Source organism: Thamnophis elegans, chromosome 1, assembly GCF_009769535.1.
Source record: "Thamnophis elegans isolate rThaEle1 chromosome 1, rThaEle1.pri, whole genome shotgun sequence".
In the NCBI taxonomy this organism is placed as follows: domain Eukaryota; kingdom Metazoa; phylum Chordata; class Lepidosauria; order Squamata; family Colubridae; genus Thamnophis; species Thamnophis elegans.
Genome location: NC_045541.1, coordinates 71,949,238 through 71,961,729, shown reverse-complemented (window position 1 = coordinate 71,961,729; position 12,492 = coordinate 71,949,238). Strand labels below are relative to the sequence as shown.

The following is a 12,492-nucleotide window of genomic DNA, read 5'->3' as shown; positions in this document are numbered from 1 at the left end:
GCCTCGGCACAACTTTTGGAAGGTGGCTCCTTTGGTGAAATCCATGTGTGCTAAACATGGTATTGAATATCAGTCAAAACCTCTCTTCACTGGCTTTGCTGACATTGTGCAGTAAGTATCAGACTATCAGGCCAGAAGAGGAGTTGGGGATCTAGGAAACATTCAAGATACAAAGGTTAGCCAACAGATCAAATGAATCAAATCAAATGAAGGATCTGCAAGGCTTTGCTCTCAAGAGTCGAGGAAAGGAGAACATGCAATTATATAGATATACTTACATACATGTGAATATGTCAACTGAACAAAAGAGATCTGGTGTGCAAAGTATTAAACTGCTAATGAGAAGAAAGATTTTAGTTGTAGATCCTTTAAGAATAAAATAAGCCTAATAGTAGAAAGAGAGATGCTAGTCATTAAGCATGTGTTCTATCACATGGATCTTTTATAAAATTAGTTAGTATTAAATAATTAGTTATCAGTTAACATCAAACAGGCAATGGCAAACGATTTCCATATTGCTTGCATGAAAATTGCACAACCAGATGGCCTCCTAAAGATAGGCAGACTCTGCCGTCTCCCTATCATCATGACTATGAAATTTGGGTGCTTAGATAAAGTACTACTTTATATAGAGTTTATATAAGTCCATATAAAGCAGTGGTGAAATGCATTTTTTTTTACTACCAGTTCTGTTGGCATGGCTTGGTGGGCATGGCAGGGGAAAGATATTTCAAAATCTCCATTCCCACCCCACTGGGGTCAGTCAGAGGTTGTATTTTCTAGTTCTCTGAACTACTCAAAGTTTCCAAAATAGGACTTAACTCTCATGGCAATGAAGAGAAACTTACTTTCTGTTATTTTCAGTTCCTTGAAGGTTGCGGGTGAAATCTGGTTCAAAGCTATCATCTTGAACAGAAAACACAAACTCCTAAAATCTGCCTTCAACAAGGAAAGAAGGATGAAGAGACAAGATAGATCTGAGATGGATCTTGAGAGGCTCCAGGCATAGAAAACCTAGAGTAATTTGTGAATGAAACAGAATGCTGGAGAGCCTTTTGGCATCAGCTCAACTTTTGGCATGTTTCCTAATGAATATAAGCATTGCAAGCAACACCTTCCCCTCCTTTCCTGCTTCTGGGTCTTGGATGTATTATGAACAAAGTTTCTTAATACTTTTCATTGAATTGCTTTGTTTCTGCTTTTTACATTTGACCTCTGTTTTGCAATGGTTGTGAAAATAAACTTAATTGCTATTGCAGTGGATTCTGGATTATGATATGAGATTAAATTGCATCAGCAGATACAAAAAGCAGCTAAGAAATCAATCCATATTTCTTCTATTTTGTTTTCAACATTTGGAGATTCCATATTATTTACTTGATGTTCTCTCACCCAGGGCTTCCAATACTGGGAGAAATCTACTAATTCTTCCACATTCATTAATAAGAGAAATGAAAAGGTATCTTGCACCACCAAACAAATATACCCAAGATGACCATGCATGTTTATATTTCTGTCCTTTTCTTCATTCCAGGGGCTTCTTCTTGGAGTGGGAGGGTGACAGAGGTGGTATTCAGCAGGTTCTGACCAGTTCTGGAGAACCGGTAGCAGAAATTTGAGTAGTTCGGAGAACTGGTAAATACCACCTCTGACTGACCCCGACCCCATCTATTTCCTGCCTCCCAGGTCTCAGCTTCCCCACTCCAGGGGAAGGTTACTGCAAAATCCCCATTTCCTCCCCATCAGCTGCACTCGGGAGGCAGATAATAGATGGGGGTGGGGCCAGTCAGAGGTATTTACCAGTTCTCCAAAGTACTCAAAATTTCTGCTACCGGTTCTCCAGAACTGCTCAGAACCTGCTGAATACCACTTCTGATTAAGGACCACCTGGAGGTTTATTTGTCTCATCAGGGACATCTGAGTGTTACAAATTGGTGTGGAGCTTTATTGGAACTGTTGAAATGACTGTGTTATAGATTGGAGATAGATGATGTCATATCCCTCCCCTCTGTTGAGAGAGGGATGTTCAGTTTTGACATATATGGTCTCTTTGACCCCCTCTTTCAAACCAGAGTACATCTCTGTTCAAAATGTGGATTTTGCTGTCTTCAGAAGAGTGCCTTTGCCTTTTACATATTGTTGTCTCCAGTTTGGGTCTGAGCCTTGTGCCGAAGCCAACAATGGGTGCCAGACACGAGGTGCAGGTTTTCTGATTGCTTTTTATTGGAATACTCCAAGGAAAAGGGTTCCTGGTCAAAAGGCCAAGAACAAAGGATTAAGAAAGCTTTATACATTTTCACTAAAGGAGAAGGTGGGCAGGGTGAAATAACAAGAAATATCATCTATAAACATTTTAGCAATAATTCTACAATTTGTTCTATTGGTCTATGTGTGTCCCATTCCTAAGCCTTGGCTAATGAATGCCCCAGGAGTTATCTAATACATATTTCATTTGCTGCAGGTCATCTCCATTGCTAACTTTTGGCTGAGGTCTGCAAGTTGTCTAATCCTTGTTACTTTTTATCAGCTTTCTAGCTACCCATAATTGCTACAAGCTTTACATATGCATATTTCCTGTTGATAAGCATTTTTTGTTCTTACGAGACAGACAGACAGAACACCCCCCCCCCCCAATTACAGTCTTCCTGATTTACTTTCAAGTCTGTGCCATGACCTTGTTTTAGCAGCCAGCCCATGTTCCCCCTCTTTGAATCTGAAAATGATCTAATTTTCCAAGATTCACCCAACATCAATATCTGAGTACTGGGAGACCCCATAGTTGCTTATAGGTGGAAAGGCAAAACAGAAAGCATTGTAATGCACAACAGGTGATTATGAGAACAATCACTATGCCTGCCAGGGTCATTATTAGGTACTTAACCAGTGAAATCAGGCACAACCATCTTGTCAGTCAATGCCACTAGTCTTTCCATTCGTCCATTGGGGGCGGGGGAGTTGCAGCTATCTTTGTGATGTGTGTAGTTCAGCTGTGGAATTCCTCTGATTTGTCTAGAAGTGCACACAGCATTGTTGTCCAAGTAGTGCCCACACATTTCCTTATGATGCCAATATCATATATAGAGCCATTCTATTTTGAAGTGTCATTGTCCGAATAGTTTCTTGTTCTTTTGCTGCAGCAATAAAAAAACTCCCCATTCTCATTAGCTAGGATTTCCTCCCCTGCTTGTATATGATACAAAACATTATTGAAGGACCAGAGCCCATGGAACAAAATAAAGGGTTGGTATTCTTCAGGTACTTTCTGAATTGTTCAAGATTCCTATGGTTTCCAATCTTTCTTTCAGGTAAAGTGGGCATAATATAGGTGGGTGGGAAGAGCACAGATACATAACAAATCATATGGTCTCATCCTGACAGTTGTTAAGTCTATTTGTCTTAATATCTTAGCCTTCACAGACACAGACGCACCAATCAGCTAGTGGTAATAATTGGGTAACTCCTAATTCTAGTGTGGGTAGCTACAAATACCTTTTGGGGAAATTTTCTAATTGAGAAAACACCTATGGGAGATCGCAGTTCTCCTCTCACTCAACTATGATTCCGGAGGCTTTATTCCAGAACAATAACTTAAGTTCCAGTTCTGCTACTGAGGATGTCACAGGCTGCGCAGTCCAAGGATCAGGAAGGACAAATTGTGGATATTTCTTCATTTTGGAAGTAATGTATCCAAGATGCCAGGCCTTCCACTTTTAGTACTGTATGGGTGGTCTGAAGCACTTGAAACAGCCCCTTCCACTGCTGTTCCAAGGAGGTTGTTGGTCCCCACGTCTTTACAAGCATCCAGTCTGCAGGTTAAAATGCACTGGATGATCTAGTCTTGCAGATAACGGGAAAGAAAATTCATAGCCCAGTGAGTGGTCTTACATATTGGTACAAGGTCAGTTCTCCTACCAGTGGGATGGATCTCTCCTTTGCCATTAGGGAGGGATGTGGTCATCCAAAAAGGGCCTCAAAGAGGCTCAAGCCTATTCGCTTTCAAAGTGCAATGTGAAACCCTAACAACCTGAGTGGCAACATTTGCAGTGAGGACAGGTGAGCCTCCTGGTATAGCTTAGCTAGCTGTTGTTTTTGTAAATCATTACAATTTTTCCATAGGACTACTTGCCAGGGTAGGCTGAGTAAAACTTCCAAGTGATGTTTAACTGTTCACACAAACTTAGCTGTGAAATATGGGTCACAATCAAATGATATACTATTTGGCAGCCCAAACCTAGGAACAATTTCTTCCAGTAGGACGTTTACTACTTCATGCTCTTTATTAGTTCTGCAAGCAAAAGCCTCAGGCCATCCTGTGAAGGTATATTCTAGTCCCAAAACATACTTAAAACCTTGCTTTCTAGGTAATACAGTGAAATCTATTTCTCAAATTATCCCTGGGTAGTTGCCTTTAAGTTGGATTCATATGGGTGGGTGTCTGTCTACTTTTGGATTATTTCTGGCACAGATCAGAAAAGCTGCTACAACTTGAAATAGCAGAATAGAGACCCCTGCTTACTACACAGCATGTTATAAAATCTACCAGTGCTTTTGACCCCCAATGTGTGCCAGCATGTATTTCTTATAAAACAATCCTTAGAGGTGTATCTGGTAGAATAAACATGCTCTCTACCCTCCACCACCCATCATTCCCCTCCTTGCCTCCAATAAACTTGGCCCATGCCCTGTCTCCAGGTGTATAAGAGGGTGGGGAAGTGGGTATGGATGGAGACATCGGAATTAGGGAAGCTGTTCATTCTGAGTGTTGTAGGGCAGCTTCCTTAGCAGCCTATCTGCAGCCCGGTTCCCTTTCACGTAAACGGTGTCTTCCTTAGAATGCTCCTTGACATGTAAGACTGCTACTTCTTTTGGCTGCCAGACTGCTTCCAATAATTCTAAAATTTGTGGGCCATACTTAATAATTCACCCATTTCCATTTAATAATTCTCTTTCCTTCCATAAAGCTCCATGGGTGTGCAAGATTCCAAAGGCATATTTGCTATCTGTGTAAATATTTACTGTTAGTCTTACAGCCAGCTGTAAGGCTCTAGTTAAAGCTACCAGCTCAGCCAGTTTAGCAGAAGTGTTTACTGGTAGTGGTTTGGCTTCTATAACTTCCCACAATGTGACCACTGCATATCCTGCCTTTCTCAGACCTTCCATCATAAAGCTGCTACCATCTGTAAACCATTGACAGTCAGCATTTGGGAGAGGTTGATCACTAAGATCAGGTCTACTTGCATATACAGCTATCTTTGCAATAGTACGCAATCATGATGCAATTCAGTATCTACCTGGGGCAAGAGTGTGGCTGGATTGAGGGTATTGCATACCTCTAATTCAGGGATGGGTTTCAGCCGGTATACACCGGTATGCATGTACCCCTTCGTGAAATTTAGGCTGAAAGGCCTTTAGGTAAGCCAGTGTGGGGCCTTGGCGCAGCTCTGCAGCCCCTGCCTTGCTTCATCCTCCACCCCCCACCCCACATCACCTTGCTCTGTTCTTTGCAATGTGCAGCCTCTCAGTAACAAGAATTGCAGGCTATTCCCATGACTGCCTGATTCTCAACCAGCCATCTGCATGGTAGGAGGGAGCTTCCTGTCCACCTGAAAGAGAGGCTGGGTTGCATAAAGGGTTTCTCCCCCAAGACCCTCTCAAGTGCTGGGTTGCAGACTCCACTCCAGGCAGCCTCAATTGGGGCCAAGCTCTTGGCAACTGATTGAGATAAGACTGTTCTTGAAGGGGCGCAAGGGCTTCCTGCAAAAGCAGACATGATTCTTGCTGTCTTTTCTCCCCCCCCCTTGCCGGGCATGGCAGGGCTTCCTGCCCCTCACCCCCTTTATGGATGCAACTTGGGGGTGGCAGGTGGGGCAGGGTGGGGTGTGGGAGAAGTAAGACGCACATCTTGCCTGACTTATAGCTCAATTGCATTTCTCACCATTGATGGAACTGGAAGTCAAGTAAACTCACGTCTCACTTCTCCCCTCCCTTACCTGCCACCCCCAAGTTGTACCCCAAAATAGTAGTACCTCCCTGAAAATAAGGCCAAGTGCTTATTTTATTTCAGAGCACTCACATACCTTTCAGCCACTAAGTCTTACCTGTCCAGGGGCCCTCATCTCGTAGTCTTTGGTGTCTTCCAATTGAATCCAGGCGTGGGATCCCAGAACGAGCCTCTAGATTGTTGTCCCAATTTGGGTCTGAGCCTGGTGCCGAAGCCAATGATAGATGCCAGACACAAGGTGCAGGTTTTCTGATTGCTTTTTATTAGAGTACTCCAAGGAAAAAGGTTCCTGGTCAAAAGGCCAAGAACCAAGAACAAAGGATTAAGAAAGCTTTATACATTTTCACTAAAGGAGAAGGTGGTGAAGCAGGATAAAATGTGAATTAAAATATAAGAATGAGACGTGGCAAAAGGGACAAATAAAAAGCTTGCTTGTAAGAAGACAGGGAAATGTCATCAGCCTTCAACCACAGAAGTCCAGTAAATGTTCCAGCAAATGCTGTTATGTCAAAAGGCCAAAACCACAAGGTTCAGCTAAAGTTCGCATAGAGACACGTAGTCAGTACCTATGGCCCAAGACAAAAGGAGAAGTAAGACCCTATCTACTTATAAAGCTTTTTCCTCAAAGTAACCAATAAGAAATGAGTTAAGTGTTTCTGTGTTACGCCACTTTTCAGAATGTATAAGAATGTGTGCTTCGATAATGAAGGTTGTTCAGAACTTGCAATACTAGCCTTGGGATAGTTTTCTGAACCTGGCTGCCAATAAACTTCTCCTTGCATCCCGAGATGTCTAAGTCTGTCATTTTCTGCAACAATTCTGGCGACCACAACAGGACTTAGAGCGATATTTCGCTGAGGGCAGAACGGACCGACCGTTGCCCCATCAAAGTCATCTCGCCCCATCTTCAGGCGCCAATGGAGACCTTTCTCTGGAAGAGGGCAGACGACCGCCCTTGAGCATCCAGTGGACCCCGCCGATCCAAGAATCTGACTGGGATCAGGACAAGTCAATAAAATTACACTGGCTGAGAAAGAAGACGCCTGCAGGCAAGTATTGTGGGAATTGCAGACCCACTTGGTTAAGAGTGGAAGAGGGGGCCTGATCACCCCCTTGAGCCCAGGATAACATCCCTTCCTAATGGAACCGGCGTATCCTAATGAGGCTCTAGATTTGTGTGGGTGGTTAAGCCACTGCAGTTCCTGTTGGTGACCGTGAATCTCCAGGGCCGCAGGTCAGTGGAAAGTGTGTTAGAAATAGAACATGGGAGGGGAAGAAAGCATTCTTCGAACGCCTCTCCAATGCATGTTGAGAAACTTTAAGAGAGTTTTCAGTGGAGATTATGGAGATCCCAAACCCAATCCCGGGTATTTGAAAAGATTATGTGAGAATGAATGGCCAATATTTAATTAGGATGGAAACCTGAAGGCACTTTTAATCCAGACATCATTTAAAAAGTACATCAGATCATAACAGATGCTAAAACCAGCCAACCAGATCAGAAAGAACTAAGTTAGATACAGTTAAAGCTTGATTATTAGCGGGGAAATGTTATGATATAGGATATAGTTAAATAAAGGAGGAATAAGGATAACAAAGTACATATAGGTATGGGTATAACTTAAGGAAACTGGATGTAAATTGTAAACAGTGATTTGGAAAGGAGAATTAAAATTTTTTGTTATTAAATATTATGGATGTTTAGCTAGAATAGGACATAAGGATTCAGTGTCAATGGAGGATTTTAGAAATAGTAAATGAAATGCCAGTATGTGGTTATGTATTAAATCTTAGTATATTTTATGATGAAGGACATTTAAATAAATATAGCCAAATGAAAATGGAGATATGATGATGGTAATGTATAAATATCTGAGTTAAAATACTTGAGTTAATAGAATTATATTTTGACTGTGGAAGAGATGCACAAAAGTCTTTTTGTAACCAACTGATACACTTTCTACAGCATGTAAAGAAGGATGTTTGTTTTGAAAATTAAAAATAAAATAAAAATAAAAAATAAAGAAATAGAACATGGGTGGTGGAGGAAGCGTTCCTTGGATGCCTCTTCAATGCATGTTAAGAAATTTTAAGAAAGCTTTTAGTGGAGATAATGGAAATTGCACATAAGGTCTTTGAGAATAGAGACAAAGAGGAAGAAGGGAAGAGGAATGAGGCCCCATGGATTCCAGGGCAGAGGCTGAAGTCGGCTCTAAGAGAGGACAGAAGCTATAGACTTGGCCGCATAGATGAGTGGCCTGCAGACTGAAGGGGACCAGGGTTAAGTCAAGCGCCACCCCCCACAAACCCTTGGTCCGAATGAAGATGGGGGGCAATAGTGTACCTTTTTATTGAAGCCCTTGAAACGTTCCCTGACTGGAAGAAATATAGAACACCAGTTTCGCTATATGCCTGAGTGTCCAGTTCCTCTTTTGGATCATGACATCCTATGCAAGATGGGAGCTACCCTGTCCTTTGAGGAAGATAAGATGGCCCTGGTGATGAGGCACCCCCCCCTTGATGAAATTCTGTAAAAATGGTGGCCCAAGAGGTTTGAGTCCTTGATACCTGGCAGGGTTTGAAGTGCACCAGTTATGGGCAGAAGATAATCCTCCAGAACATGCATTTCACCATACACCATTTGTCATTAAAGTAAAGTCTCTGGCAGAGAAATTATCCTCACCCCCATTGTACAAGCAATTCAAGACCATATTACCAAAGACTTAAGAGCAGGTAATAAAAAAATATTAGAAAAGAGAAGACACGGAACCCCCAGAACAAAGAAAAGAAAAAAAGTTGTAAGGTGTGTACTCCTGGGTGGACAGGATACAACACTTTTAGAAAAACCTTGAGATATAGCCAGTTACCAGAATGGGTAACAAGCCTCAAGGATGAAAGAAAAAGAAAAAGAGAGTCTTAACGAAACATTTAGTTCCTGTGTTGTTTTAACTTGCGTGTTTGTCCTTGTTGATGTGTTTAAGTGTTTTGTTTTGTTTTTTAAAAAGAAAGAAAGAAAAAAAGGGAGAGAGTCTCTGACATCAGTGCCCTCCACCTGTGTATCTTTGACATCTAATGGTTGACACTGAAGAAGTAGAAGACCCAGGGAGACAAAAGGTTGAATCAGATATTGATTAGAAAGAACAGATGGTCCCATTAGATGGGGCCAGGAGGAAGAAACCAAAAAGGTTACCGAAGGGACAGATCAAGTGGACCACAAACCCGGTCCAAGGGAGCAGTTGAGATTAAAAAAAACAACTCAAATTGCCCCTAAGGGAATTTTTATTGCCAGGAGTTGAGGGGAGCTACGTAAGGTGTGGATATATGTTCCATTCTCAATGGCTGATTTATAATTGGATCAATCAGATTCCTGCTTATAGAGAAAATCCAGATGAGATGCATATCCTTTTTGCATCCATTTTTCTGAACTCATCAGTCTACTTGGGCAGACATACCAAATCTGATGGAAATTTTATTAACCCCAGAGAAAAGAAGGCTGGTGAAGGGAACCATGAATAAGCCTTTGCAGAAGGATCATGCAAAAGATCCGGACTGGACATGGTTACTGAAGGAGCCAGATTGGGAACCTTAGTCCATTTAGCTGCAAAACTCTTGGACCTTAGTTTTGTTAGGATTCAAACGAACAGTTAAGAACTTAGGGAAGGTCTATCAAATTCAACAGAAACAGGATGAAAATCGAGGGGAATTCTTAGAATGCATTTATCAAACCCTTAGGCAATATACCACATTGATCCTGAGGTTGAAGAAAATAAGAGAAGGGTCAACATGATCTTCATTGGTCACTCTGCAGATGAAATTAGGGTAAAAAAATTGCAGAAGACAAAAGGGGGCCCAGGAGAGGCATCTCTGAACTTGTGGAATGAGCATACAAAGCGTATATTAATTGGGCTCAAATTCAGAGAAAAAGGAACTTTAAAAGACAAGAGGAAACACATTATTTCCTCACCGAGGCTCTTAGACCAAAAGAGTGGGAGGGCAGGGGACCTGCCAGAAGAATGTATGAGGAGGAGTCAGTAGTTAGAAGTCCACACCCAGTCAGAGGAAGAGCTCTCCAGTTAGTAAAAAGGAAGATGGTTAATATCTACACAGACAGAAAATATGCATTTAGAGTTTTCATGCTCATGGAGCTATTTGGAAAGAAAATACTGATTTTGTCACTCGATACATGCTGGCAAAAGGCACATATGCCATTGTTAATCAGATTGCTGCAGCCTATCTCTGTTATGCACAAAACAGGCATTTGAGATTTTAAAGTAAGCATTGCCTCCAGCTTATGTTAAGGGACTTCCCAACCTTGAGAATTTTGTTCATCCCCCCCCCCTCCCGGAAGCACCAGTTCCCACTATCTCTTTGAAGGTCCATTCCTCAGGGATAAGCAAATGGATTCTAATCAAGAAGCTCTATTACAGCCCCTGACTGGTATGTTCCTGGCAGGAACTTTACAGGTATGGACTAATGAAAGGAACCTCTGAGCTCATGCCTTCTCCATGAATAGGGGGTGTGTAGGAGAAAATAGAGTCTTCTTCTTACGTGGGAAGCTGATTGGCTCTATTATATGAGCACTAACTGTTATCATATGATTTTAATTGTTAAGTGGAAATATTACAATGTGTTTTATTACAAATACTGGTGTAACACAGATTATACAACAGATACCTGTGTAGTAGAGTTTCCTTATTGTTAGCTGTTGCAAGAAACATTTCCTAGTTGTTGGAAGCTAATCAAGATCCAAGAACAACCCCATTTGACTTTCCCATAATTTTGTCATTGGAATATTGTGTCCAGTTCTGGGCAATTCAATTTAAAAAGGACAATGATAATTGAAGCAAGTGGAGTGAAGGGCTGGCAAATTGGGAAAGAATCAGGAAACCAAGCACTCTGGAGAATGTTTCAAAGAGCTGTGTATCTTCAGTGTAGATTCTTACAGAAGACGTGTTAGCCCTCTTAAATATTTGAAGGGCTGTCACACAGAAGAAAAGTGGACATGTGCTATGGTCCCAGAGAGCAGGACCAGAACTAAAATTATAAGGAAGGCAGGTTCAGGCAAGACATCAAGAAGAATTTTTCAGTCAGTAGAACAGGTTGACATGTGAAGTAATGAGTTATTCACTAGAACAGTTCTATGTAGACTTGATGTTCAGGAATGTTCAAGTGGATCCTGTGTTGAGCAGGGGGTTGCACTCAATGACTTTGTCCTTTCCAACCCAATAATCCTATGAATTCATACAAACACACACCACACACCACACACACACACACACACACAAATCCCTTTCTCCCCTCCAGAAAAGTGACATGAAGCAAAATAATGCTAATGCTCCTCATGTTTACCATTTTCTAAACCATCTTTTGGAGAAGCTGGGTGGATGAGTGAAAAATAAGCTTCTGAATGCATAAAGAATCCCCAAATTCAGTAGCAACTTTGCCTTGACATACCAGTTAACTAGGAAAAGGTCCTGTTCCTTTTTGGCTAGCCAAAATGTTTTAGCTCTCCCCTCCCCGAGTTTCTTGCGCCAATTGATTGTGTATACATATCTTGGCTGTCCTGGGCTTTTTCCTGCCAGATGGATTGGGGTTAAGGTGATTGATGAATGATGTACTTTTGTGAATTTATATACTAGGCCATAATCACAACAGGGCTAATGCAACAATGCCTGCAGTAGGCAAGAACTTTTCAGACATGGGATTTTAATATTTAGTGACATACAATAAAAGCAATAAGAGCCAGGTTTTTAAAGCTGTGTTTTTCAACTACACAATCAGAACTAAAACATACGAAGAACAGTTGCATGATTTGGGTTTGGCTGGTCTAGAGAAAAGAAGTAGTAGGGGGGACATTATAGGACAGCAGTATTCCAGTTTTGAGAGGCTGCCACAAAGAGAAGGGAATCAACTTATTTTCCAAAGCATCAGAGAGCAGGACAATAAATAATGGATGGGAACTAATCAAGGAGAGAAGCAACTGGAATTAAGGAGAAACTTCCTAATAGTGAGGACAATTAACCAGTGGAACAGCTTCCTGTCAGAAGAGTTGGGTGCTTCATCACTGGAGGTTTTTAAGAGAGACTGGACAGTCACTTGTCTGAAATGGTAGAGGGTGTCCTGCTTCAGCAGGGCGCTGTACTATGTAGATGACCTTCAAGGTCCCTTTCAGCTCTATTCTGATTGATTGATCATGGTACAGTGAGCATGAGAATAAAGGAGGATCTGTGCTAAGTTTTGCATCACTTAAAATTAAATGAAGCATTTGAACTATAATGTTCTGGTTAGTAGTGAGCTGTTATGTGGAGTGGAGGAGTTGGGGTGCCAGCCTGAATGCAGTGGAGCTCCCCCTCCCATTGTTGGCTTCCAAACTGTAGTTCTTAGTGTCCTGATAGTAATAGCACAGTTGACAAAAGAGTAGAAAGTAGAAGCTATAGATTAGGACTGGGCTGTGTTTCAGGATCAATTTTTAAAACATGCTTCAGAAATAT

General features: G+C 41.6%; 1 long non-coding RNA gene across 1 annotated transcript; it reads left to right on the top strand.

Moving 5' to 3' along the window:
- The first annotated feature begins 3 nt into the window (after positions 1-3).
- LOC116510644 lies at positions 4-1,184 on the top strand. The gene is made up of 2 exons (XR_004255662.1): positions 4-111; positions 865-1,184. It is a non-coding gene; the product is annotated as an uncharacterized LOC116510644 (long non-coding RNA).
- The last annotated feature ends 11,308 nt before the right edge of the window (positions 1,185-12,492 follow it).